The 26,965-nt window shown below is 40.5% G+C and overlaps 1 long non-coding RNA gene across 1 annotated transcript in view; it reads right to left on the reverse strand.

Annotated features, from left to right (window-relative positions):
* Positions 1-1,096: 1,096 nt before the first annotated feature.
* LOC309655419 overlaps positions 1,097-26,965 on the reverse strand; it is a 141,856-nt gene continuing 115,987 nt past the window's right edge. Inside the window, exon 2 of the long non-coding RNA XR_014260835.1 lies at positions 1,097-1,376. This is a non-coding gene — a long non-coding RNA (uncharacterized lncRNA). The remainder of the gene's footprint in view (positions 1,377-26,965) is intronic.

Here is a 26,965-nt window from a genome sequence, read left to right on the forward strand (position 1 = left end):
GGAAGAGAAAAAACAAGTTCAAGAGACAGGGATTCCCCTCACATTCTGTAGGTCTCACAGGACCCGTTTCTCGATCCTCTGACCAGGAAAATGGGTTCCTCTCGGGATTTTTGCTGTCTGCACCTATTCCTTGATTCCCCAATTCAGCCTGACTTCAGGTCAAAACCAGGAGATAAAGGAGAAAAAAAAAAAACCCAAAACTAAGAAACTCACCACTATACTGATCATTCTTTAAATTTTGACTTCCCTCCCCAATATGCCTGCTCTGGTTTACTTTCCAGAGTTCCCAGGTAATAGTTTCCTGTATTCATCCAGTGTGGAGTTGTAATCAGTGAGAGAGGTAGGCTGTAGCAGGGCTATTCCATTGCAGCCATCCATGAGTGTTTGACTGAAGGATGCTGTCAGTAACATTTTAACATTACAGTGTTGAATAATAACAAAATAGAAGCCATTGTCACAAAGTCACAAAACATTCATAGAGCATAGCACCATAACAGGTTGAAATGATTTAAAAGTGATAAAGGATCGTAAATCAGTATAACTTTTGTATGGGGTTGTTCAGCAATATGTATAATAAGCATCTAACCTAAATATATTTTGGCCAAGCAATTCTATTTCTAGGGGTTTAACCTAATGTAACAAGTTCCCAAAAGTGTGTGTATTTATAAGGATGCTTATACAGTATTGTCCATAACAGTAAAAAAAAAACTGGCAAAAATTTAAATGGGAAATAACAGGGAAATGCTTAAACAAATTATGGGATAACTATAAAATGGAAGGTTATATGGTAATTAAGAATTTTGGGGCTTCCCTGGTGGCACAGTGGTTAAGAATCCGCCTGCTAATGCAGGGGACACGGGTTCAAGCCCTGGTCTGGGAAGATCCCACATGTCGTGAAGCAACTAAGCCAGTGTGCCACAACTACTGAAGCCCGTGTGCCTAGAGCCCGTGCTCTGCCACAAGAGAAGCCACAGCAATGAGAAACCCATGCACCACAACAAAGAGTAGTCCCCGCTCACCACAGCTAGAGAAAGCCCGTGTGCAGCAACGAAGACCCAACGCAGCCAAAAATAAATAAATAAATAAATTTAGTAAAAAAAAAAAAAGAATTTTGACGGCGTGACGTTGATGTATACATTGATATGGGAGATGTTTTGTTAAAAAACAGCCTATTTTATCAATATCTCATATGGATATATACATATATATTTATATATATAAACATAGCCTGTTTTTTTTTAACAAAACATCTCTCATACCAATATATACATTGCTCCATTGAACAAAGCCTCACAGACCTGTGGGATGATATCAAACTGTCCAAAAGCGTGTGTTTCTCTATGACATAAATCATAGCAAGATCCTTTTTGACCCACCTCCTAGAGAAATGGAAATAACTAAAATAAACAAATGGGACCTAATGAAACTTCAAAGCTTTTGCACAGCAAAGGAAACCATAAACAAGACAAAAAGACAACCCTCAGAATGGGAGAAAATATTTGCAAATGAAGCAACTGACAAAGGATTCATCTCCAAAATTTACAAGCAGCTCATGCAGCCCAATAACAAAAAAACAACCAACCCAATCCAAAAACGGGCAGAAGGCCTAAGTAAACATTTCTCCAAAGAAGATATACAGATTGCCAACAAACACGTGCAAGAATGCTCAACATCATTAATCATTAGAGAAATGTAAATCAAAACTACAATGAGATATCATCTCACACCAGTGAGAATGGCCATCATCAAAAAATCTACAAACAATAAATGCTGGAGAGGGTGTGGAGAAAAGGGAACCCTCTTGCGCTGTTGGTGGGAATGTAAATTGATACAGCCACTATGGAGAGCAGTATGGAGGTTTCTTAAAAAACTAAAAATAGAACTACCATACGACCCAGCAATCCCACTACTGGGCATATACCCTGAGAAAGCCATAATTCAAAAAGACGCATGTACCACAATATTCATTGTAGCTCTATTTACAATAGCCAGGACATGGATGCAACCTAAGTGTCCATCGACAGATGAATGGATAAAGAAGATGTGGCACATATATACAATGGAATATTACTCAGCCATAAAAAGAAACGAAATTGAGTTATTTGTAGTGAGGTGGATGGATCTAGAGTCTGTCATACAGAGTGAAGTAAGTCAGAAAGAGAGAAACAAATACCATATGCTAACACATATACATGGAATCTAAAAAAAAAAAAAAAAAAAAGTGGTTCTGAAGAACCTAGGGGCAGGACAGGAATAAAGACGCAGATGTAGAGAATGGACTTGAGGACATGGGGAGGGGGAAGGGTAAGCTGGGATGAAGTGAGAGAGTGGCATGGACTAATATATACTACCAAATGTAAAATAGATAGCTAGTGGAAGCAGCCGCATAGCATGGGGAGATCAGCTCGGTGCTTTGTGACCACCTAGAGGGGTGGGATAGGGAGGGTGGGAGGGAGACGCAAGAGGGAAGGGATATGGGAATATATGTATATGTATAGCTGATTCACTTTGTTGTAAATCAGAAACTAACACACCATTGTAAAGCAATTATACTCCAATAAAGATGTTTTAAAAAAAAAGAACTTGTGTTTGATGTGATACCATCTCTCTTTCTCTCTCTCTATCCTTTATATATATGCATCTGTATATAAATATACAAATGCCTGGAAAATTTAACAATCTCAGTGAATGAGATTTAATATTAGAGATTTTTTCTTTTTTATTCTTTCCTTGTATCTTTCAATTTTTTGTGCTCAACATAAATGAAATGTTATAGCAGAGTCTGTACTCAAATATCCATGTGCTTCTGTACATTTTCCTGCCTCCCTTGTATGTTTGGGGGTCAGGTGATTAGGTTCTGGCCAATGGGATATTGTTGGAAATGATTCAAGCTGCTCTGAGGCCTGGTCCTTAAATATATGCATGTGGTGAGCTCGAAGGTCACAAACTCCAGATGTCGTAGCTACAGGATGCAGAGCAGGTGGGCTCTGCATCATACCATCCTATGTGAGAGACATAAGCATTTGTAATTCAGAGCTGCTGTGGTACCCAGCGTTCATTACTCCAATGGATACAGCAGTGTAACGAGGAATGACTAAATACCATATTGCAATGAGGAATTACTAGAACACATACAAAAAGAGCTTTGGAAAGTGGTGAGACTTTGACATATATACACTAATATGTATAAACTAGATAACTAATAAGAACCTGCTGTATAAAAAAATAAATAAAATTAAATTAAAAGAAAAAGACTTTGAAGTAAAACTCATTTGTCTTGGATGTCAATGGGCAGAAATACTTTGGAAAAGTTTTAAAGATTAGAATAAATCGACTTTCTGTTCCTTTAATTTAGAAGATGCCAGTTTATTAATTCAGAGAGAGAAATGTAGTGGTCAAATGTAGTCCAATATTCTTTTTGGCTGCTTAGTAAATTCTAAACCTTGAGGAAAGCCAGAAAGGAAGCCAAATTACTAGCGACAGCCTTGTTGGTGAGGCTGCAGTTGGGGCAGGAAAACTTGGCTATATTGGCAGGTTGGCATCATGGTTATGTCCACAGCCTGGGGGTTGAGGTCCAGTCTGCCATTTATCAGCGCTGAACATCTGGACATTGCACTTCATTTATCTGAACCCCAGTTTTCTCACCTACTAATGGGACCATGATGACAACAGCTGCCTCTTAATCATCCTTTTGTATCACAGTGGGAATTCATTTCCACTCGGGCAGCAGCTGCTTTTTCTGCTTCTCTCAAGGCGGAAATAGTAGCTTTATGGGCTCTGGACTCTGTTCTCTCTGGAAATTCACGAACTCGCGACCTATTTGTAGATGCATGGCTTTCAGCAAGTGACCACCTTAGCTTGGTGGTGTGTTGTAAAAGCCTCAAAAAGCACAGTTTTGGAGAGTAAATAATGAATGTGAGATGAGAAGGTAGGCAGCCCTGATGAAGAAGAGAGGAGTGAGGGTAATGCAAGCAGTGGGGGTGGGGAAAAGTTTGGATACTTTTTATTAGGAAACAAGAAATACGTAAAAGTTTGTCAAGAATGGGAGAGCTTGATAGGACTATTCAGGAAGAAAAGCTATATTTTCAACGTGGGAGAAATTACTGGGTTAACTCCTATGTATGCATGTGAAAGGTCACTGATAAGAGGCTTTGTTTGTGGTTATAGATATCTGGGAATATCTGTGTTCATGTTTTCTTGGTAGATATAGAATTCTTGGATCAGTAGAGGTAGAAGAACGAGCTTTGGTAGCCTGGTACTTGGTGACACAGGGATGACTCGGGAGGAACAAGAACACTGTTGACTTTGCAGCCACCACAAGAGTGAGACAGAAACTGGTGCGGAGCTTGGGGGACGTCTGTGCAGAGGACAATGTACCTTGAGCTCATCTGGGGAGGGGGGTGAGCTGTGGATCAGAGGAAATGTGCTGAGTCGTGTGCTGGAGCCATCGTGAGTGTGGTAGCTGCCTGTTGTCTTGCCCATCGGTGTGTCCAGGAGAGTAGAAAGAAACCAAGTGTTTATGAACCAATCGTCAGTTCCCTCCCTTTAATTTAGAAGATGCCAGTTTGTTAATTCAGAGAGAGAAATGTAGTGGTCAAATGTAGTCCAATATTCTTTTTGGCTGCTTAGTAAATTCTAAACTTTGACAGAGGGAAGGAAGAAGGGAGTTGCTACCAAGGACTCCATGACAGGAAGAACCACTAGGGATATTCAGGTCCCCAATATCCTTCAGCAAATCTGGCACTTTCCCAAGATTTAAGAATCAAAACCAGCATTGGTAGTTAATGTTAGGGAAGAAGCTCATCTTGGTCTGTCTATGGTCCATACAGACACTGGGGCTGGGACACCCAACTCTGGGATGTGCAGAGGCAGTGGGGAAATATGAGGAGCCGGGGAAGTGGGAGGATGGGGAAGAATCCTGCTGCATCATGGCAATCTGCAGTAACCCAGGGCAGCGTGAGTGGGACAGAGAAGAAGCTCACTGGAACGGGCACTGCTGTTTGCCAGGCTGAAGCACCATGTGGTGAAGCTATTAACTACAACAGAGAAAGAAAGAAATCCAGGAGCAAGAAAAATCATAGATATCCCAGCACATGACATCAGGTCTCTCCTTTTGGAAAGGGTACAAACTCGTGCATGGGAGGAATGGACTTAATGAAAGGAGATTGGAGAATAGTGGGAAATTAAAAATCACATCAGGAATAGGGTGAGAATCTCACTGCTCTTTGCCGAAGTCTTCAGTAAATAGCAGCTGTATAGAGGACAGTTAGATAACTTGAAAATGACACTCAGTTCCCATCCGTGGTGTCTTTAATATTGTCAATGGTATGCAAAAACTGTTGGGGGCTGCAGCAGGAACTGAGGGCACGATAATTCTTTCTGCAAGGCAAAAAGAAGCAATATAGACCAGAATGCCTCAATGTATTAAAAAAAAAATTATCATGAGATATAACCTCTGTTCTCAAGATGTTTACAGGCCGTGTATTCTCGCTCTGGGTTACATTTTAATGGTCTTAAGCACACATAAGCATTTTTTAACAAATTGAGGTGAAATTCACCTAATGTAAAATTAACCATTTTATTTATTTATAAAAACATCTTTATTGGAGTATAATTGCTTCACAATGGTGTGTTAGTTTCTGCTTTATAACAAAGTGAGTCAGTTATACATATACATATGTCCCCATATCTCTTCCCTCTTGCGTCTCCCTCCCTCCCACCCTCCCTATCCCACCCCTCTAGGTGGTCACAAAGCACCGAGCTGATCTCCCTGTGCTATGTGGCTGCTTCCCACTAGCTAACTATTTTACGTTTGGTAGTGTATATATGTCCATGCCACTCTCTCACTTCGTCCCAGCTTACCCTTCCCCCTCCCCGTATCCTCAAGTCCATTCTCTAGTAGGTCTGTGTCTTTATTCCCGTCCTGCCCCTAGGTTCTTCATGACCACTTTTTTTTTTTTTTTAGATTTCATATATATGTGTTAGCATATGGTATTTGTTTTTCTCTTTCTGACTTACTTCACTCTGTATGACAGACTCTAGGTCCATCCACCTCACTACAAATAACTCAAAAATTAACCATTTTAAAGTGAACAATCCAGTGGTGTTTAGTACATACACAGTATTGTGTAACCATTACCTCTATCAAGTTCCAAAACACTTGTTGCTCCAAAGTAAAACCTCATCTCATTAAGCAGTTACTCCCTACCCTGCTTTTCCCCCAGCCTCCCCTCTGCTGTCTGTCTCTATTTACCTATTCTGAATATTTCATACCAATGAAATCATACAATATGTGAGTTTTGTGTCTGACTTCTTTGACTTAGTGTAATGTTTCCAAGGTTCATCCACATTGTTGTAGCCTGTATCAGTACTTCACGTTTTTTTTTTTTTTAACAGCTGAACAGTACTCTATTGTATGGATATAACACAATTTGTTTATCCATTCATTTGTTGGTGGACATTTGGGTGTTTCCACCTTTCAGCTATTGTAAATATTGTTTCTTTGAATATTTGTGTACAAGTACTAGTTTGAGTACCTATTTTCAATTCTTTTGGTTATATATTTAGGAGTGGAATTGCTGAGTCATATTGTAATTCTATGTTTAAATTTTTGAAGAGCCGCCAAATTGTTTTGCACAGCAGCTGCATCATTTTAGATTCCTAGCAGCAATGTACAAGGGTTCCAATCTCTACATCCTCGCCACCACTTGTTATCCTTGTTATTTTCCACATTTTTGATTATAATCATCTTAGTAGGTACGAGGTGGTATCTCACTGTGGTTTTGATTTGCATTTTCCTAATGAATAATCATGCTCAGCATCTTTTCATGTGATATTATGTATTTTTACAAGGTAACCAAAGCTACTTATGAATAATGATGCCAGGTCATCTGAAAGACATTATCAGCTTGTCCCTGGAAGGGAGTGGGACCTGAGATCACAGAACAAAGGACTAGTCAATTTTGAGAGGAGGAGAAAGAGAAGAAAGATAAGGGCAGGCTTGGGCACGGTTTGAGTTTGGGGAAGGGGAACAGTTGTGGAAGAGAATTCGGGAGAGGAGACACCTAGGCAATCATGGGATGGACTGAGGGCTTTGTGTATTGGTGAGGTTGGAAAGATGGCAAAATGAGGTTGCATGATCCCAGAGAGATAAGGGTGGTGGTAAGACCAGCCTCTCTATTTCACAGTTTCTCTAGGAGTGACTACTCTGTTGATGAATAAATGACCTGCACCGCTCAGGGAGAGGTAGCAGAACTATGGACTGGTCATCAGAAAACCTCTATGCCCGGTAGCATGAGGGAAAGCAGCCTTTATCTGAGATAAGAAAGATGAGAGAGCTTTGAGAAAATCAAGACTGTGGGGTGGTGCAAGCCTCGTCTTTAAAAACCACAATTTTGGGGTAAGTAGAATGAACTAATCTTTTAAGGATTGTTTTTAAAGGTAGAATTCTTGGCTATCGCTTTGGAACATGTAACATTGTTTCATATTTATCTGCCATCTCACACTTAGCAAAAAACCCATTTCATCAAGGAAATTGCTTTGGAGCCAATTTCCGGAAATAGGATTTAAACTCCCTTAAGGGTTACTTCCACTCAGTGGATGATAATCCTGAGCCTTGACCTGGGAAGGTCAGACTTCATCTTTACTCAACTCACACCCCTTCTGGTCTCTCCATAAAATGAAAGCTGTGCTGAGTGTTGTAGAACGTTGGCCATAATGGCTTTCATGGTCAGACTGAGCATCCGCTGGGGCTACTTTTCATCCCCACCATTTGCTGAAACTGCTCTCCCAAAAGGGAATGATAGCTTCTTAATTGCCAGATCCAGTGGCCTTTTCTTAGTTCTTACTTAACCTGTTTAACCTAGTTACCATTTATCGACCACTTTCTATATAGCAGACACGTTGCTAAGTACTTTACATATTTGTAGTGTGGTTGTAAACTTAACTCACTGTATAACTTGGTTGTTTAGAGAAAAATATAATATCTTTATTTTATCTCTAAGAAGTTTGGCCTTCTTTTCAAGCCCCAACTCAAATGATTTAACTGTCCAAATCAATCTCAGACTTAGTCCAATTAAATAGTTCCCTTAGGTAGCATGGAGTCTTTGTTGGATTAAAATGCTCAGCTTCTCAGAGAACCTCTCTCCCTCTGCTGCTTCTTTTCTAGGGATATGCAGGGAGAGGCAGCTTTCCATAACCCCAGGGCAACATGGAAGAACCAGGGTCCTTACGGCGGATGTCCTTTTCTCTTCTGGTCTCCTGGCCAATGTCCCTTGTCCACCTGGGTGCTGCTTGATCTGGTGACATAGGTGGCTAAAGTCCGTGGCTGTTCTCTCTTGCCCTGGGCAGCCTGTGGTCCTTTTCCCTGGCTGACTTAGTCTCCCTCCAGTCTAGCTGATGGAGAAACTCCTTTGAGATCTGCTGTAACCCCCATTTGGTCCCAGCTCAGGAGGTCTGCTTTGGAGTCTTTCACCACTGTCATGGAGATCCTCCCTGGATAGCTTCCAAGGCAGAATCTCAGCTGTCATAGAAACCTACCAAAGCAACATGGAATTCCAGGGCAGCTTGGGAAAGCTAAATCTTTCCCTCAGTACTACCCTCATTCATCGGCTGCACCTCTCCCTCTCTGGGGTAAAGCCCAGAGAGAGGAGCCCTGAAGCATGCATCTCCCCACTTTGCTCTGCTACTTCCCTCCAGCTTCCTCTTCCCATAATCCTCTGGGCCTGGAATGAAGTTGGCTGTCTCCCCTTCCTCTTCTAATCTGGACACCATTTATATAAAACTAGGGTCTCGTCCTGAACCTGCTTACACGTCTACGGTCTTATTGCAGAATCCTAGTTTTGAAGAACAGAAGTTGAATTTTATCTCAGTCTTACTTTTGCATCCCTTCTGTCACATACCTTCAGCTGCAGCAAATCCCCATCAGTCGAATGCCTCGGGCACCCTGCAGTCTTGCTGCTAAAGTGTGGTCTATGCAGCAACAGCATTTCTAGCAGAGTTTGTCAGGAGTGTGTAACATAGACTCTACCCAGTTCCACTGAACCGGAATCTGCACTTTAACAAAATCTTCAGGTGGTAAGTGTGAACATCAAAATTTGAGAAGCAGTGGACTAGGACAAAGGCTGTGTCATCAAAGGCAAAAGAGAAAATCACCTTAATAAATTTGAAACATTTTTCCAGCTGCATATGTATCATTTGATTTCATTTAGTCACATGTCATCTCATCAGTCATCTTATGTAACCACAACAGTCCCGTGAGGAAGACGTATTTTCCTCCATTTTACAGCGCAGCAAACAGGCTCTGGAAAGTTAAGTGAAGTGCTGATGATCTCACAGTAAGTGGACCAGGGAGCCGACTCTGAGCCTCGTCTGTCTGACTCTGCAGCTCATGTTCTCAAGCAGGCCACAGCATCCCACTGGACTGTTCACCACACTCCTCTTAACATTTTTTCCCCTCTTTGTCACTAAACATGACCTCCTATTGTACCCTTTTGTTTTCCCCTCTGCCAGCTTGAGAGTTCCCTGGCTGCTTGTCTTTGGCATCTGGGTTTTCTTAGTATTGAACTGTTTGGCTGCTGGATTTCTGCCCCTGCCTGCTCTACAGTGTTCTAGGCTGTATCTCTCATCTGTAAATATTCATGTCTCCTTAGGCTCATGTCTTTTTGTACCATGCAAGATTGAATATTGGATCATCTTCTGTATTCTTGCTCTGCGGTGACAAGGAGAGTATCAATACGAAAGATGTGTCTTTCTTTACCTGGCCTCCAAGGTGGGTCGAGAGGGGAGAGAGTATTACAGATGAGAATTTAATGGGAAAATGTTCCGAAGGAAGAATGTGCATGTGATGTTGGGGAGACGATAATTTATTGCTGTCTGCCTAGCTAGGATCTGACGTGATGATGCATTTCTCTGATTTCTGACTCAGATGCACTTCTTTACCCTTTATCACCTGTCTGGTTGTTGACCCCCCTCCTGCCCAGACCTTCAGCTTCAGTATATTCCTGGTTCTCAGAGGCCCAGCTTCCCACCTCCGAATTCCTTCATTTACCATCATCACCAAACTCCCAGAGGAAGAGCCAAATCTTTCATTCTTTGTGATATCTCCTTTTTTTCTTGTCCCTTTCTTTCAATTCTGCCATCACTACAATCATTTGGGCTCGTATATTTGGTTATTTATGATAAACTAGTAAGTGACCTTTCTGTCTTCTGTCTTTTCAAATCTAAACTGGACTACACATTCTGAAATTCCTGGGCCTGGTTCAGGGCAGCTGCATTTCAAAAGTGGGTAAAACATATATTTATTTCCTGCTCTAGAGTTGTCAATTTTGCACTACTAAATCTAAGGGTAGAGCTCAATTCTTTAATGTTATACACTTAAGGTCTTCCCAAATCCAGCATCACTGTGTCATGTCCTATCATATCTCAATATGGGCTCTCCATTTAAGATAGGTTGGCTTGAACAGTGTTCCTTCAACATTTCAAGTATGTGTCTGCTTATGGACCCCCTTTTCTCCATTGAAATTTCCTCCTGGAATGGCCCTCCACTTACCCAAATCACGCCCATCTTTTTAAGGCTCAACAGAAGACGTATTTCTTCCATGGATCTCCCCATAGTCATCCCACAGCAGAGATCCAGAAGATTGCTCAATATTAAGAGTCTAGTGCAGAGTTTCCCAATCATGGCATTATTGACGTGTTGGGAGAGATAATTCTTTGCTGTAGGGGACTGTCCTGTGCATTGTAGGGTGCTTAGCAGCAACCCTGGCCCCTATTCCAGATGCCAGGAGCACACCCTCCCCTATTTCTAAAAACCAAAAAATATCCCAGACTTTGCCAACTGTCCCCTGGGGAAGGAGAGACTCAAAATCACCCCCTAACTGAGAGACTGGTCTAATGTAATGAAAGAAGATCTGAACCAATGGAGCTGTCAGTATTTGCAGAAGGGTTAGAGATGGGAGCTATTTTCTGGGACATAAAAGTCACATCACAGGATGTTTTCTAACTGATATAGAATATTGACTTGGAGTACACCATTATAAATATGGCTGTATTCTATAAGAGCTTTAAATTCTGTCTCTGTAACCTCATCCCCATTGTCTGGCTGTAACAGCCTTTATAAAGAAAAATACATCTGATCCATGCCTACTTCTAGCTGGTAGTTTCATTGTCATGTTCTTTAAGCTTAAAAATGGTCCTTTGAAATTGAGGCCTGCATTCAGCATGTCTGTAATTCAGAGATACAGTAAAGAACAAAATTGAAACTTAATATACAGATCTTTGCAGAGATGCTTTCATAGTTCTCCACATTTTTTCCAAGTACACATACTGCTGATTTAATTGAAACTTATTTCTAAATCAGTTTTTGATATTAAGAATTGGCTTTAATATCATTACTTTCAAAATCAAAATCCTAATTTTAGATTGGATGTTTTTTCCTCGTGAAACTAGCGCAAAGCATTTGGAGTACAGGAATGAATTAGTAATTATTATGATTGTACAGAAATTTGTCCAGTTGATTTAAATCCCTGGAAGAAACAGTATATATGGACATGGTAAAGTATTAGTAATAACAATAAATAGGACACCACCTGAACTGTAAAGATATGAACCCTAGAACTGATTGGATAGGTACACCACTCTACGAATACCCATTCTTAGTCTTTGTTTTCTAGACTCTAAGAAAGGTAAGACTATTAGGGGCCATTTTGTGAATGAGAAAAGTGGGGTCCGGAAGATTTGATAACTTGTTATCTTTTGCTTAATCCTGAAGTAGAACCCAATTTAATGGCTTGGGGTCAAATGAGCTTCTTCCTACAGTCTCTCCAAGACCCCTCAGTGTGTGTACTGGGTGCTTTGACCACTCTTTTAAGCCACCAAGACCCCCTTCAACAAGGACAGACAATGCTGCTCTTTTCTATCTAGTACTTCCAATTGAACAAATGGATAGCTCGTTGAGCTGTAGAAATAATTTCAAAGAACTTACTGTTAGGGAAAATCCTATTCCCTAGTTCTCAGGTTTCTATTCATTCATTCTTCAGTGGGTATTTACTGAGATCTATGGACTTTGGATTCAGCAGTGAACAAAATAGAGAAATCCTTGGGGAGATTACATTCTATTTCAAGAAGGAACATCTGACTCCAAGAAGGAAAATAATGGAAAGGTAAGTTCTAATCTTCTCTCTATCACCCTCACTCACTCCTCCCCAATCCTATCTGGTTGTTGAGCCTGGGAAGTGGGTGTGAATCATGGGCCAAGTCTCCCTTTTCTCTTTCTGAAGCACGTCTTGCTGCTCCTTCATGTAGACTGCTCCCCTTGGGGCACTGTGTCTCTATGGTTAGGGGTTGGTAATCCAATGCTCAGGGAAAAGGATTCAAAGCCCAGTTGTGACTCCAGACCCAAGTTCTCTTCTCCATATCAGTAATCAAGCTGGTGAGTAATCAGACAGACATGTTGATCTTCCATTATTTTTCTGTCTCTTTCTTAGTTGGTTCAGAAGTCAGAGAAGAAAAAGAGGTGATTAATTATCAGCCTCAAACTTTCTGCACTCAACTCTCAGTCACAAATTTATCAAGTAAGAGCAACAGCTCTGCTATTGGTTACCCATGAGGGAGCTTTTAGGGAGGACCTGGCCCCATTAGGGGACAACAAACATTTTACTGCTGTGTTCAAGCAGGTGACAGGTGCTTAGAATGCCTCATCCCGTGAGGTCCTTCTGGCCAGGAGTTCTTACTATGTACTTACTGTAACAGAGTCAGCCAGAATGACTAAGTTCAAATCCAAAGAGCCAGTAATCCCTCTATGCCGGGAGAATGAACTGTGGGGCGTAACATGTGTACTGCTTGCTCTTTTACGCAATGTACATCTTTGTGTTCTGAAGGCAACATCTATTAGGCTTGCTGATTTTACAGATGAGGAAGCTGAACCCAGAGAGATGAATGTTTCAGAGTTTCCTAACCACTGCCCACCCTCCTCATCGCCCTTCCCCCTGCAACTTGGTTAACAGGGATCAGAGGGTGAACTAGAGCCTGTCTCATATTCTTTCCACAGCATCACAAACTGTTCTCCTAAGAATAAACAATGTTGGAACAGTGCTTGGAGATTATCTTGGTATTGTACAAAAGCAATTAAGAAATAACTTTCTCCCCTTACAAAAGTTATATACTTCACTTTGAAAAGTTTAGAAAACATAGACAACATAAAAGGAGGAAGTAAAAAAAAAATAACCCATAATCTCTCCACTCAGAGGTAACCACTATAAATATTTGAATGTATATTCTTCTAGTTTTTTAATGTATATTGAAACAAACACATAAAATACATTAAGATAGAGTTGTACTGTATATACTGTTCTGGAGGCCACTGGTTTGTCACCTAATAATATATTTTGGAAATCTTTGCATGTCATTAAATAGTATTTTCATGGCATCATTTCTGTGGTTTCTTTTGTATTTTATTGTGTGGGTGTGATTAATCTCCCGGCGTTGAATGTTCAGGCTCTTTCCAATGATTAGCCGTAATAAACAACGGTGTGACAAACATCCTTGTAGTTAAGTCTGTAGACACTCGCCTTTACTATACACCTGAGAAAACTGGGGCCAAGGAGGCATAGTGACTTCACTTGCCTGAGTTCACATGGCTACTAAAGCCAAGTTTATGAACTCCAAATGCTGTGCTTATTTCACTCTATCACAGTTTCCCTCTGACTTCCAGGACAGAGTCCAAGGGTTAGTGCCTCCTCTGAGTCCCAGGCTGTTGGGTAGCATGTCAGAGTGTGTCAGCCCGGTTCATTCATTTATTCAACAAGTATTTGTTGAGCATCCTCTGTGTTCCAGGCACTGGTTCTACCCCTGCAGGTGAGCAGCGAACAAGACAGATGGATCTCTGTTCTCATGGAGACTGTTTTCTAGCTGGGAAGACAGACAGTAAGTAAACATGTTTATAAACAAGAGAATCTCAGATAGCGCTAAGGGCACGTAAGAAAATAAAGCAAGGCTGTGTATTTGGGAATGGTGGGGTTGGAAGCTGAGTGGATGCCGTCGGTGCATTTGCTGGGTCTGTGTGCCCATGCCCTGCTTCTGAGCATTTGCCCTCACACAGCCTGCAACCCGGGAGTCTCTTCAAAGGTCTGCCTTTGTGTTGCTTGAGCCACTTCACAGGCAGGCGCAAGAGCTAGGAGTGCTGGGCGTTTCTGTTCACGTGACTCTTCTCCAGCCAGCTTTACCCAGTGACTGACTGGTGCAGGGGTATGCAAGCCCAGCTCCCTTGCAGTGAATCCAGGCAAACTCTCAGGCCTAACTGACACCAGAGCTCCTGCGGGATCAGGCTGAGGCTGGGACTCTGCCTCAGTTCACATCCTCGGCTGGCTTGTTCTGACGTCTCATCCTGTGTCCCTGCCCCTCCCTCACTGGTTTCCGCAGGTGGTGCATCCTTAACAAATCACCTGTATGTGAACCCGCGTCTCAGGGTTTGCTTCTGGGATACTTAACCCAAGAAGTGGGGATTACGTGTTTAGATGGGTGAGCAAGGAAGGCCTCCTTGAGAAGATGCCGTCTGAGCCGAGATCCAAGTAACCAGAAGAAGCCAGTCATGAGACCATCTGGGGGCAGAGCATTCCAAAGGCCATGAGGTGGGAACGAGCTTTGGGTGCCTGAGGAACAGAAAGGAGGCCAGTGTGACTTCAGAGTGAGTGAAGGAGAGAATGGCAGGGGAAATACCCACACCCGTTGCCTCAGGATCTAGAGGCCAGCCTGCCACTGATACAATCTTCCTCACGCCCCCCGTGGCAGAGGCAGGAGTTAGGGGAGTTGTAGCAACCTTTTCTTCCCCAGCACTCCACAACAATCTACGGAGGGAGGCCTGAAACTGGGAAAAGCCCACCTGAAAGATATTGACCCCAAGAGAAAATTGAGACCAGCTTGTGTTTTTCTGCTGCGGTGCTTGAACAGCATTTTCATTGCTTAAGAGTTGCTTGCAGTGATCAAATACATCCAACAACTAACTAGAGGGCAACAGAGATCCTGGGAGGATCCGGCTCAGTTTCTGTGCAGACGTGGTGATTTAAGCAGAGAAAAGCGTCACTGCGGTGTCTGGTAAGAGACTGATATGATAATAATTTCCGTGTCTCAGGAATCTTCTCATTTCAAGTGTAACTGTGTGCCAAGATTCTTCATGAAGTGTATGAGTGTGACCCTGGCCGGGCAGCGAAAACAGATGGAGGATGAATGTCCCTGTTAGGAAAATCTTGCTCAGGTGAATGTTTGCATTCTTGCAGATGGACCGGCCTATGGAGTTGGGGGTCAAGACCACTCTACTGTGTATCTTGGGTGGGAAAAAGAAAAGGCCTTCCTAAGGGAAAAGCAGGAAGGAAGGGAGGTTTTTTTTGTAGGCTTGAGCCTCACTGAAAACTGGTTAATAAGGGCACCCTAAAGGTTCAAAGCATGGAGCCTGGCTCAGTTGGGACTTGGCCAAGAAGGCTCCCACCCATTAAATTCATCTTCTTTGTTGATTTTTTTGTCAGAATGAATCAGTGACCCTCATAATTCATGCAAGTGGACTTTGATTTAAATTTATAGAAATAAAAAAGTAATATAGATGAAGAGTGAGGGTAAACCCCTAGTGACTGGGGCAAAATATCATGTTCTTTAAACAAACCTATTCTGCTCAAATTGTTAAGGTGTTTTAATTATATTTTCATGCCAAGACTATTTCTTGCTTCAGGTGCACTCAATGAGGGATAATTGCTTCAATTTCTTCCTGATTCATGTTGTGCTTTGTCCTTAATGCAATTTTAAAAGGAAGGTTTTAGCAGCATTTGTGTAAAAAAATTCAAATATGTGTGCTTAAAAATATGTATGTAGATTGATTATCTAGGTCTAAAATCCCCTAAGTTTCTTTTCCCATTTGGTTTTATTTCATTTTGTCAATATTTGTGTTAAGCACTCTGCATTGATTTCAATGAAGAGATGCTATCCAGCTACCTTTTCAAATAAAGGGCGATGTGCCAGAGCAGAAAGGAATCTTCTGCCAAACCCTTCTTGGCTGACTTAGCCACTCAACCAACTGGCATCAGTGTTGTTCTCTTATTTTCAGTAAGAGAAGAAACAGCATACAAGAGGAAAAGGTATCTCATTGATTAAACAAGGAGACCAAGTAACTAGGTTTTTTCACCCCACAGCTTAGGGGCTCTGTGCTGCAGGGAACCTAACAATTTGTGGGGTCTTTGAATGAGATACCAAACTTACTGCACTAAACTCCAAAAGTAATAGGAAAGAACTTTGCTTCATTGACCTTCTGAGGTTGATACCAGCAGGGAAATGCGGGAATGTCATTTTCCCATGGTAGAGAGGATGAAATCTGTATTGCATCAGAAATGCAGAGCTTCTGTTTAATCTACATCCATGATTTCTATTCAGCTGTGAGTGCGACACATTTTATTATATGCTGTCCATAATTGTAGCCAGAGAAAAGTCAAGCTGCATGTGTGTCTTGAGGGGAGAAGTAGGCAGGAAGGGAGAGAGAAATGAAGGCTAGTCATGGGAACTGCCCGACAGAAGACCTACCCCAGGTGGGTTCAAGCCCATCATGTCACCATTCTTTAGATTTACCAGTGAATTTTATTCTTCTTCCTTTATGTACCTTATTTTTTTCTCTCTTACCCATGTAAGAGGAGAGAAAGAGGACAGAATATGGGGGTTGGGGCCAGCAGAGGTAGTTCTCAATCATATATTTCATGGCACTGACTGCTGCTACATACTCTTTGGTTGTCACCATTTGGGGCAGGTAAATAAGTTGATGAAATACTAACCTTGGTAAGAAACCTTAGCACCCCTTTGCATCACAGGAATTCTAAACCTTCAGTCCCTTGATCATTCTTTTTTATTATTATAAAATAAATTCATGCTAATTGTAAGAGATCAAATAGACAGATCTACATAAAAAAAAAACCCTTCACCATCTTCCACCCTCAATTCTCGTTTCTTCAAAGTATTCATTGCAAAGTTTCTTTCATCAATTTTCTACATACATCGGCAATGAACACCTTCAAATTTTTTAAAAATTAATTTTTATTGGAGTATAGTTGCTTTACAATGTTGTGTTAGTTTTTGCTGTACAGGAAAGTGAATCAGCACTACGTATACATATATCCCCTCTCTTTTGGATTTCCTTCCCATTTAGGTCACCACAGAATGTTGGTCTACATACATATTTTTAAGCACACATATTGACTTTTTTTACACAAATGGGATTATACTTAACACACTATTAGGTGACTTGATTTTTTCCCCAATCATAGTTTTGACATCTTTCTGTATTCATGTATATAAATTTATGTGCAGGATGACTGTATGCTTTATCCAGAGACACTTGTTGAGTGACTGGGAGTGCTATTATTAATCCAATGGGGCAACAGGTATGAACTGGACATGTTCTGGGTGTTTGGTCCCACTATCTACAGATCATGGTTTGAAGTCAATTTCTGTTAGTTTGTCTGAAAAAGGCAATGTTTTGAGAAGGAATAAAGAGGTGGAGGAGTTCATCAGAGAACAAGAACCAGAGATATTCTCATCATAAAAACCGTGTAAAGCTTTGGCTATGCAAACAACTAACACTGCCGAACTCTAGCAAGTGGACATTACAATTTTTTTTTTTGACTTGTGTATTTTATTTTTACTATTATTATTTTTTTACTTTTTAATCATTTTTTTTACCATCTTTATTGGAGTATAATTGCTTTACAATGTTGTGTTAGTTTCTGCTGTATAACAGTGAATCAGCTATATTTATACATATATCCCCATATCCCCTCCCTCTTTCGTCTCCCTCCCACCATCCCTATCCCACCCTTCTAGGTGGTCACAAAGCACCGAGCTGATCTCCCTGTGCTATGCGGCTGCTTCCCGCTAGCTATCTATTTACATTTGGTAGTGTATATATGTCAATGACACTCTCTCACTTTGTCCCAGCTTACCCTTCCCCCTTCCTGTGTCCTCAAGTCCATTCTCTAGTAGGTCTGCATCTTTATTCCTGTCCTACCCCTGGGTTCTTCAGAACCATTTTTTTGTTTTTTTACATTCCATATATATGTGTTAGCATACGGTATCTGTTTTTCTCTTTCTGACTTACTTCACTCTGTATGACAGACTCTAGGTCCATCCACCTCACTACAAATAACTCAATTTCGTTTCTTTTTATGACTGAGTAATATTCCATTGTATATATGTGCCACATCTTCTTTATCCATTCATCTGTCGATGGACACTTAGGTTGCTTCCATGTCCTGGCTATTGTAAATAGAGCTGCAATGAACATTGTGGTACATGACTCTTTTTTTTTTTTTAACATCTTTATTGGAGTATAATTGCTTTACAATGGTGTGTTAGTTTCTGCTTTATAACAAAGTGAGTCAGTTATACATATACATATATCTCCATATCTCTTCCCTCTTGCGTCTCCCTCCCTCCCACTCTCCCTATCCCACCCCTCTAGGTGGTCAAAAAGCACCGAGCTGATCTCCCTGTGCTATGCGGCTGCTTCCACTAGCTATCTATTTTGCGTTTGGTAGCGTATATATGTCCATGCCACTCTCACTTTGTCCCAACTTACCCTTCCCCCTCCCCATGTCCTCAAGTCCATTCTCTAGTAGGTCTGTGTCTCTATTCCCATCTTACCCCTGGGTTCTTCATGACCATTGTTTCTTTTTTTAGATTCCATATATATGTGTTAGCATACAGTATTTGTTTCTCTCTTTCTGACTTACTTCACTCTGTATGACAGACTCTAGATCCATCCACCTCACTACAGATAACTCAATTTCGTTTCTTTTTATGGCTGAGTAATATTCCATTGTGTATATGTGCCACGTCTTCTTGTCATGTGGTACATGACACTTTTTGAATTATGGTTTTCTCGGGGTATATGCCCAGTAGTGGGATTGCAGGGTCATATGGTAGTTCTATTTTTAGTTTTTAAAGGAACTTCCATACTGTTCTCCATAGTGGCTATATCAATTTACATTCCCACCAACAGTGCAAGAGGGTTCCCTTTTCTCCACACCCTCTCCAGCATTTATTGTTTGTAGATTTTTTGATGATGGCCATTCTGACCAGTGTGAGATGATATCTCATTGTAGTTTTGATTTGCATTTCTCTAATGATTAATGATGTTGAGCATTCTTTCACGTGTTTGTTGGCAATCTGTATATCTTCTCTGGAGAAATGTCTGTTTGGGTCTTCTGCCCATTTTTGGATGGGGTTGTTTGTGTTTTTGATATTGAGCTGCATGAGCTGCTTGTATATTTTGGAGATTAATCCTTTGTCAGTTGCTTCATTTGCAAATATTTTCTCCCATTCTGAGGGTTGTCTTTTCGTCTTGTTTATGGTTTCCTTTGCTGTGCAAAAGATTTTAAGTTTCATTAGGTCCCATTTGTTTATTTTTGTTTTTATTTTCATTTCTCTAGCAGGTGGATCAAAAAGGATATTGCTGTGACTTATGTCATAGAGTGTTCTGCCTATGTTTTCCTCTAAGAGTTTTATAATGTTTGGCCTTACATTTAGGTCTTTAATCCATTTTCAGTTTATTTTTGTGTATGGTGTTAGGGTGCGTTCTAATTTCATTCTTTTACATGTAGCTGTCCAGTTTTCCCAGCACCACTTAATGAAGAGGCTCTCTTTTCTCCATTTTATATTTTTGCCTCCTTTACCAAAGATAAGGTGACCACATGTGTGTGGGTTTATCTCTGGACTTTCTATCCTGTTCCTTTGGTCTGTATTTCTGTTTTTGTGCCAGTACCATACTGTCTTGATTACTGTAGCTTTGTAGTATAGTCTGAAGTCAGGGAGCCTGATTCCTCCAGCTCCATTTTTCTTTCTCAAGATTGCTTTGGCTATTTGGGGTCTTTTGTGTTTCCATTGTGAAACTTTTTGTTCTAGTTCTGTTAAAAATGTCATTGGTAGTTTGCTGGGGATTGTATTGAATCTGTAGATTGCTTTAGGTAGTAGAGTCATTTTCACAATGTTGATTGCTCCAATCCAAGAACATGGTATATCTCTCCATCTATTTGTATCATCTTTAATTTCTTTCATCAGTGTCTTATAGTTTTCTGCATACAGGTCCTTTGCCTCCTTGTGTAGGTTTATTCCTAGGTATTTTATTCTTTTTGTTTCAGTGGTAAATGGGAGTGTTTCATTAATTTCTCTTTCAGATTTTTCATCATTAGTGTATAGGAATGTAAGAAATTTCTGTGCATTAATTTTGTATCCTGCTACTTTACCAAATTCATTGATTAGCTCTAGTAGTTTTCTGGTAGTATCTTTAGGATTCTCTATGTATAGTATCATGTCATCTGCAAACAGTGACAGTTTTACTTCTTTTCTGATTTGGATTCCTTTTATTTCTTTTTCTTCTCTGATTGCTGTGGCTAAAACTTCCAAAACTATGTTGAGTAATGGTGGTGAGAGTGGGCAACCTTGTCTTTTTCCTGATCTTAGTGGAAATGGTTTCAGTTTTTCACCATTGAGAATGATGTTGGCTATGTGTTTGTCATATATGGCCTTTATTATGTTGAGGTAAGTTCCCTGTATGCCTACTTTCTGGAGAGTTTTTATCATAAATGGGTACTGAATTTTGTTGAAAGCTTTTTCTGCATCTATTGAGAAGATCATATGGTTTTTCTCCTTCAGTTTGTTAATATGGTGTATCACATTGATTGATTTCCCTATACTGAAGAATCTTTGCATTCCTGGGATAAACCCCACTTGATCATGGTGTATGATCCTTTTAATGTGCTGTTGGATTCTGTTTGCTAGTAGTTTGTTGAGGATTTTTGCATCTATGTTCATCAGTGATATTGGCCTGTAGTTTTATTTTTTTGTGACATCTTTGTCTGGTTTTGGTATCAGGGTGATGGTGGCCTCGTAGAATGAGTTTGGGAGTGTTCCTTCCTCTGCTATATTTTGGAAGAGTTTGAGAAGGATAGGTGTTATCTCTTCTCTAAATGTTTGATAGAATTCACCTGTGAAGTCATCTGGTCCTGGGCTTTTGTTTGTTGGAAGATTTTCAATCACAGTCTCAATTTCAGTGCTTGTGATTGTTCTGTTTATATTTTCTATTTCTTTCTGGTTCAGTCTCGGAAGGTTGTGTTTTTCTAAGAATTTGTCAATTTGTTCCAGGTTGTCCGTTTTATGGGCATGGAGTTGCTTGTAGTAATCTCTCATGATCCTTTGTATTTCTGCAGTGTCAGTTGTTACTTCTCCTTTTTCATTTCTAATTCTGTTGATTTGAGTCTTCTCCCTTTTTTTTCTTGATGAGTCTGGCTAATGGTTTATCAATTTTGTTTATATTTTCAAAGAACCAGCCTTTAGTTTTATTGATTTTTTGCTACTGTTTCCTTCATTTCTTTTTCATTTATTTCTGATCTGATCTTTATGATTTCTTTCCTTCTGCAAACTTTGGGTTTTTCTGTTCTTCTTTCTCTATTTGCTTTAGGTATTAGGTTAGGTTGTTTATTTGAGATTTTTCATGTTTCTTGAGGTAGGATTGTATTGCTATAAACTTCCCTCTTAGAACTGCCTTTGCTGCATCCCATAGGTTTTGGGTTGTCTTGTTTTCATTGTCATTTTTTTCTAGGTATTTTTTGGTTTCCTCTTTGATTTCTTCAGTGATCTCTTGGTTATTTAGTAGTGTATGGTTTAGCCTCCATGTGTTTGTATTTTTTACAGATTTTTCCTGTAATTGATATCTAGTCTCATAGTGTTGTGGTAGGAAAAGATACTTGATATGATTTCAATTTTCTTAAATTTACCAAGGCTTGTTATGTGACCCAAGATATGATCTATCCTGGAGAATGTTCCATGAGCACTTGAGAAGATAGTGTATTCTGTTATTTTTCGATGGAATGTCCTATAAATATCAATTAAGTCCATCTTGTTTAATGTCTCATTTAAAGCTTGTGTTTCCTTATTTATTTTCATTTTTGATGATCTGTCCATTGGTGAAAGTGGGGTGTTAACGTCCCCTACTATGATTGTGTTACTGTCGCTTTCCTGTTTTGTGGCTGTTAGCATTTGCCTTATGTATTGAGGTGCTCCTATGCTGGGTGCATAAAGATTTACAATTGTCATATCTTTTTCTTGGATTGATCACTTGATCATTTTGTAGTGTCCTTCTTTGTCTCTTGTAATAGTCTTTATTTTAAAGTCTATTTTGTCTGATATGAGAATTGCTACTCCAGCTTTCTTTTGATTTCCATTTGCATGGAATATCTTTTTCCATCCCCTCAGTTTCAGTCTGTATGCATTCTTAGGTCTGAAGTGGGTCTCTTGCAGACAGCATATATATGGGTTTTGTTTCTGTATTAATTCAGCCAGTCCATTTCTTTTGGTTGGAGCATTTAATCCATTTACATTTAAGGTAATTATTGATATGTACGTTCCTATTACCACTTTCTTAATTGTTTTGAGTTTGTTTTTGTAGGTCTTTTCCTTCTCTTGTGTTTCCTGCCTAGAGAAGTTCCTTTAACATTTGTTGTAAAAGTGGTTTGATGGTGCTGAATTCTCTTAGCTTTTGCTTATCTTTAAATATTTTAAGTTCTCTGTCAAATATGAATGAGGTCCTTGTTGGGTAGAGTAATCTTGGTTGTAAGTTTTCCCCTTTCATCACTGTAAATATGTCCTGCCACTCCCGTCTGGCTTGCAGAGTTTCTGAAAGATCAGCTGTTAACCTTATGGGGATTCCCTTGTATATTATTTGTTGCTTTCCCCTTGTTGCTTTTAATATTTTTTCTTTGTATTTAATTTTTGATAGTTTGATTAATATGTGTCTTGGCGTGTTTCTCCTTGGATTTATCCTGTATGGGACTCTCTGTGCTTTCTGTACTAGACTGACTATTTCCTTTCCCATATTAAGGAAGTTTTCAACTGTAATCTCTTCAAATATTTTCTCAGTCCCTTTCTTTTTCTCTTCTTCTTCTGGGACCCCTATAATTCGAATGTTGGTGAGTTTAATGTTGTCCCAGAGGTCTCTGAGACTGTCCTCAATTCTTTTCATTCTTTATTCTACTCTGCAGTAGTTATTGCCACTAGTTTATCTTCCAGGTCACTTATCCGTTCTTCTGCCTCAATTATTCTGCTATTGATTCCGTCTAGAGAATTTTAAATTTCATTTATTGTGTTGTTCATCATTGTTTGTTTGCTCTTTAGTTCTTCTAGGTCCTTGTTAAACGTTTCTTGTATTTTCTCCATTCTATTTCCAAGATTTTGGATCATCTTTACTATCATTACTCTGAATTCTTTTTCAGGTAGACTGCCTATTTCCTCTTCATTTGTTTGGTCTGGTGGGTTTTTACTTTACTCCTTCATCTGCTGCGTATTTCTCTGTCTTCTCATTTTGCTTAACTTACTGTGTTTTGGGTCTCCTTTTCACAGGTCGCAAGTTCGTAGTTCCTGTTGTTTTTGGTGTCTGTCCCCAGTGGGTAAGGTTGATTCAGTGGGTTGTGTCAGCTTCCTGGTGGAGGCGACTGGTGCCTGTGTTCTGGTGGATGAGGCTGGATATTGTCTTTCTGGTGTGCAGGACTGAGTCTGCTGGTGTGTTTTGGGGTGTCTGTGAACTTATTCTGATTTTAAGCAGCCTCTCTGCTAATGGGTGGGGTTGTGTTCCTGTATTGCTAGTTGTTTGGCATGGGGGTGTCCAGCACTGGAGCTTGCTGGTTGTTGAGTGGAGCTGGGTCTTATCAGTGAGATGGAGATCTCTGGGAGAGCGCTCGCTGATTGATGTTATGTGGGGCTGGGAAGTCTCTGGTGGTCCAATGTCCTGAACTCGGCTCTCCCACCTCAGATGCTCAGGCCTGACACCCACCCAGAGCACCAAGACCCTGTCAGCCACATGGCTGTCAAGTCGAAGTGCTGAGACACCGAGGTTTGCAGCGAATAGAGGGTTCACTTGCAAGGCAGTCCAGCGAGGAGCAGTAGAACGAATCTCAAATCTTGCCTTCCCTGAAGGCAAGGGGCTGGGATTACAATTTTTGTCTTTGAGTTATATGAATGGAAAACTGGAGGAAAATATTAAAGGAGGACACATTCCCCATAAAAGATATGAATATTTTAACAATGTCAGCAAGGCAGTGAGATGCACCAGAGAATGAATTAAGATCTCCTTCAAGGACACAGGGGACTGACAAGAGAAAATGTGTAGATTTAGGGCTTTTGCTGATCCTACTCCTATGTAACTTTAAGTCTACCCTGCAGATGATAGTTTTTACTCCTCACCCTTCACATACAGAACTTTTTACACATTGGGGTTGGGGTGGGGATTGGGAAGATTAATACTGGCTTTGTTATCCCAAACTCGAGGAATTTCCTTAGGGCATTTTTGGTTTTCTCTTGTGCTTTGTGCTTCATTTGATGTAAAGTTAGTTTGGGACTTGGGGTGTTTTGTTTGGTAGAGAAGCAGCTGTGAGATAATTTGTTACCAGAGAGTGGAGGAGCCACAGACCTCCAGCAATTGGATCTCTCACAGTCAGGACAAAGCAATGTAATGTTCAAAGGGGAGGATGGGGTATCACCAATCTCTGTTTGATGCAGCAGATTGTTATTTTCCCCCCAGCTACATGGAAAGGACTAATTTCATTTTTATGTGACTTGCACTTATAGTTTCTCATTTCTAACAGACTATTTTCCAAATTCACATCACCAAGCCAGCTGGCTGGCACATCTGCACATGCCTTGTAGAGAATCTGCCTAGTCCTGTGTCTTTCCTTTTAGTTTGATCTTTGTCAGACAATAATTTTGTGGACATTGATTAGAGGTCCTCTTTTAACTTTATAAATAGAAAGGGTTAAATTGAAATATGACAAATTCAAAATTCAAGTATGATGATGTAAGAAGTATGGACAAAAGCATCGGAAAGTTATTTTTCTCATCTCTGGGTATCTAGTCTGTGAAACTGGACACCACCAATGAGGTGTACTAAAAGAAGCACTGGATTGGCAGTCAAGTCTAAATTCTGATTCTGATTTTGATTCTGACACTGATTCACTGTGTAATCTTGAGCAAGCCTTTGGGATTCAGTTTCCTTCTCTGTACAGAGGGGTAGAAACAGTTGACTTTGTCAACTGAAAAAAATGCACCATCTACAAGGTGAGAATTATGTTTTATTTGGTGGACATACTGAGGAGTTAAGCCTGGGAGACAGCCTCTCAGATAGCTCTGATGGACTGTTCAGAAGAGGTAATGGAGAAGCAAGGATATACAGGAGTTTTTGCAACAAAAACCAAGTAATCAAAAGATTACTGTGATTTAAAGAAAAACCAGACATCTCAAGTTAGTGAATTTAGCACTTTTCTATGTATGGGAAGATGCATGAGTCAGAGCTCATTGAAATCATTCCTTTGATATGCATCTTAACTATCTAAGGGCAATATCCTAGATCTTTTTTTCCATCCTGAATCCCCTCAGGGTGCACAATCAGGGGAAGCTGCGGTGGCTGATGGCTTGATGGCCACAACATCCTTTGTTTACTGATGTGGCAGGCGACATTCTTCGTCCACAATTTCTAGGGTTTCCTTCAGGTCTAACATTATCTATGATTTTGATACTTCATTTTCTTACAAAGTGAAAAATCACAAAAACATTTTTCTTGACTTCACATTCAATTTTTTATTCTAATTTTTTTCTCTTAATTACCATTTCCGACTTTCCCTGGAGGAGGCATCCTTCCGGTTCTGCTATTCTTCCTTTCTTTATGGTCTTGACAGGCACTGTTAGACTTGAGGTGTGGGCAGATCAGGAGACTGCCTTTTAAACATTATCGGAAGGGGGCTACATCCAAATATTTCCCACATTGGCCTGCCTCTGAAATTCCATCCTCAGGAGTTATTTTTCCTGCAGATAAAGCACCTGAACTCTATTCATATACATATGCCCTGGGGAGGCAACACATCAAGCCTGTTTCAGCTTAATGGGAATGCTTTTATCTGGGTTTCCCCAATGAGCTGGCTAACTGACCGCAGCACCTTGGAGCAGGAGAGAAACAATGGCAACGTTTTTATAGGGCAGAGGAGTGAGTGATACATCAAAGATCTGGACAATGCCTGGTGTTGCTACCAGGTGGGAATCAGAGTCAGAGACAATGGGGAGCTCAGGAGGGAGGTGGATGAGAGATTAGTGGTGGGGAAAGTTGTAGGCAGCTGCGAAGAAGGAAGTCAGCAGACACCAAGGGCCCCCAAAACAAATTTGCTGCACAATTTTCCTTAGCTTGGATCTGTCCATGTTACTCTATATGAAACTAGTGTAGTTCTCAGTGAGCATTTGAGAACCGAAAGGCAGGGAAGGGAATCACATTATATTAACTTGTGACACTTTCTCATGGCTCCTCCAGCGTCTCTTTGTTTGCATTTTGCCTGAATTTCAGACCTATAATTAGAGTTGAGAAGAAAATGTTCTGCACAGGGAGTTTTGCTAACACCACCATTTTTACAGAGGAAGTTTTTTTAGAGGTGAAGAATACAGTAAATCTTCCCCCATCCCTTTATAAAACACACTCTCTGTTAAGAATCTAAGAAGGGTAGGTTGCTGCAGTTTCTTTCTAAATGAACTCATTTCTGTTAAGGAGGAAAAGAACACCTAGACTCACTCTGCCAGCGTTGCTAGTGCCCACCCTGCAGCTTCTGTGAGAGTGCAGGGTCAGAGGTGCATGCCGGGAGACTCACTTTTCTTCAGGGCTGTGCTGGCGGAGGGGAGGTTTCATTTATTTGATGTGTCTTTGTTTCATGCTGTTCTGACATTTTGTAACCTGTGGCTTTCTTCTGGCGGAAGTAGATTACACAGTGTATTTTCTCTCTTCAATCATTCATGTTTTTAACCTTACAAGTAACTCTGAATGTTACAGCGATGGAGTGGTTAAGAAAGTTTGGTGGACAGTGGTATACATCAAATCTGTGTGTTTCCTAAAGCAGTGGTAGCCATGAGAGGA

This window comes from Balaenoptera physalus (assembly GCF_965194825.1).
Source record: "Balaenoptera physalus genome assembly, chromosome: 2".
NCBI lineage: Eukaryota > Metazoa > Chordata > Mammalia > Artiodactyla > Balaenopteridae > Balaenoptera > Balaenoptera physalus.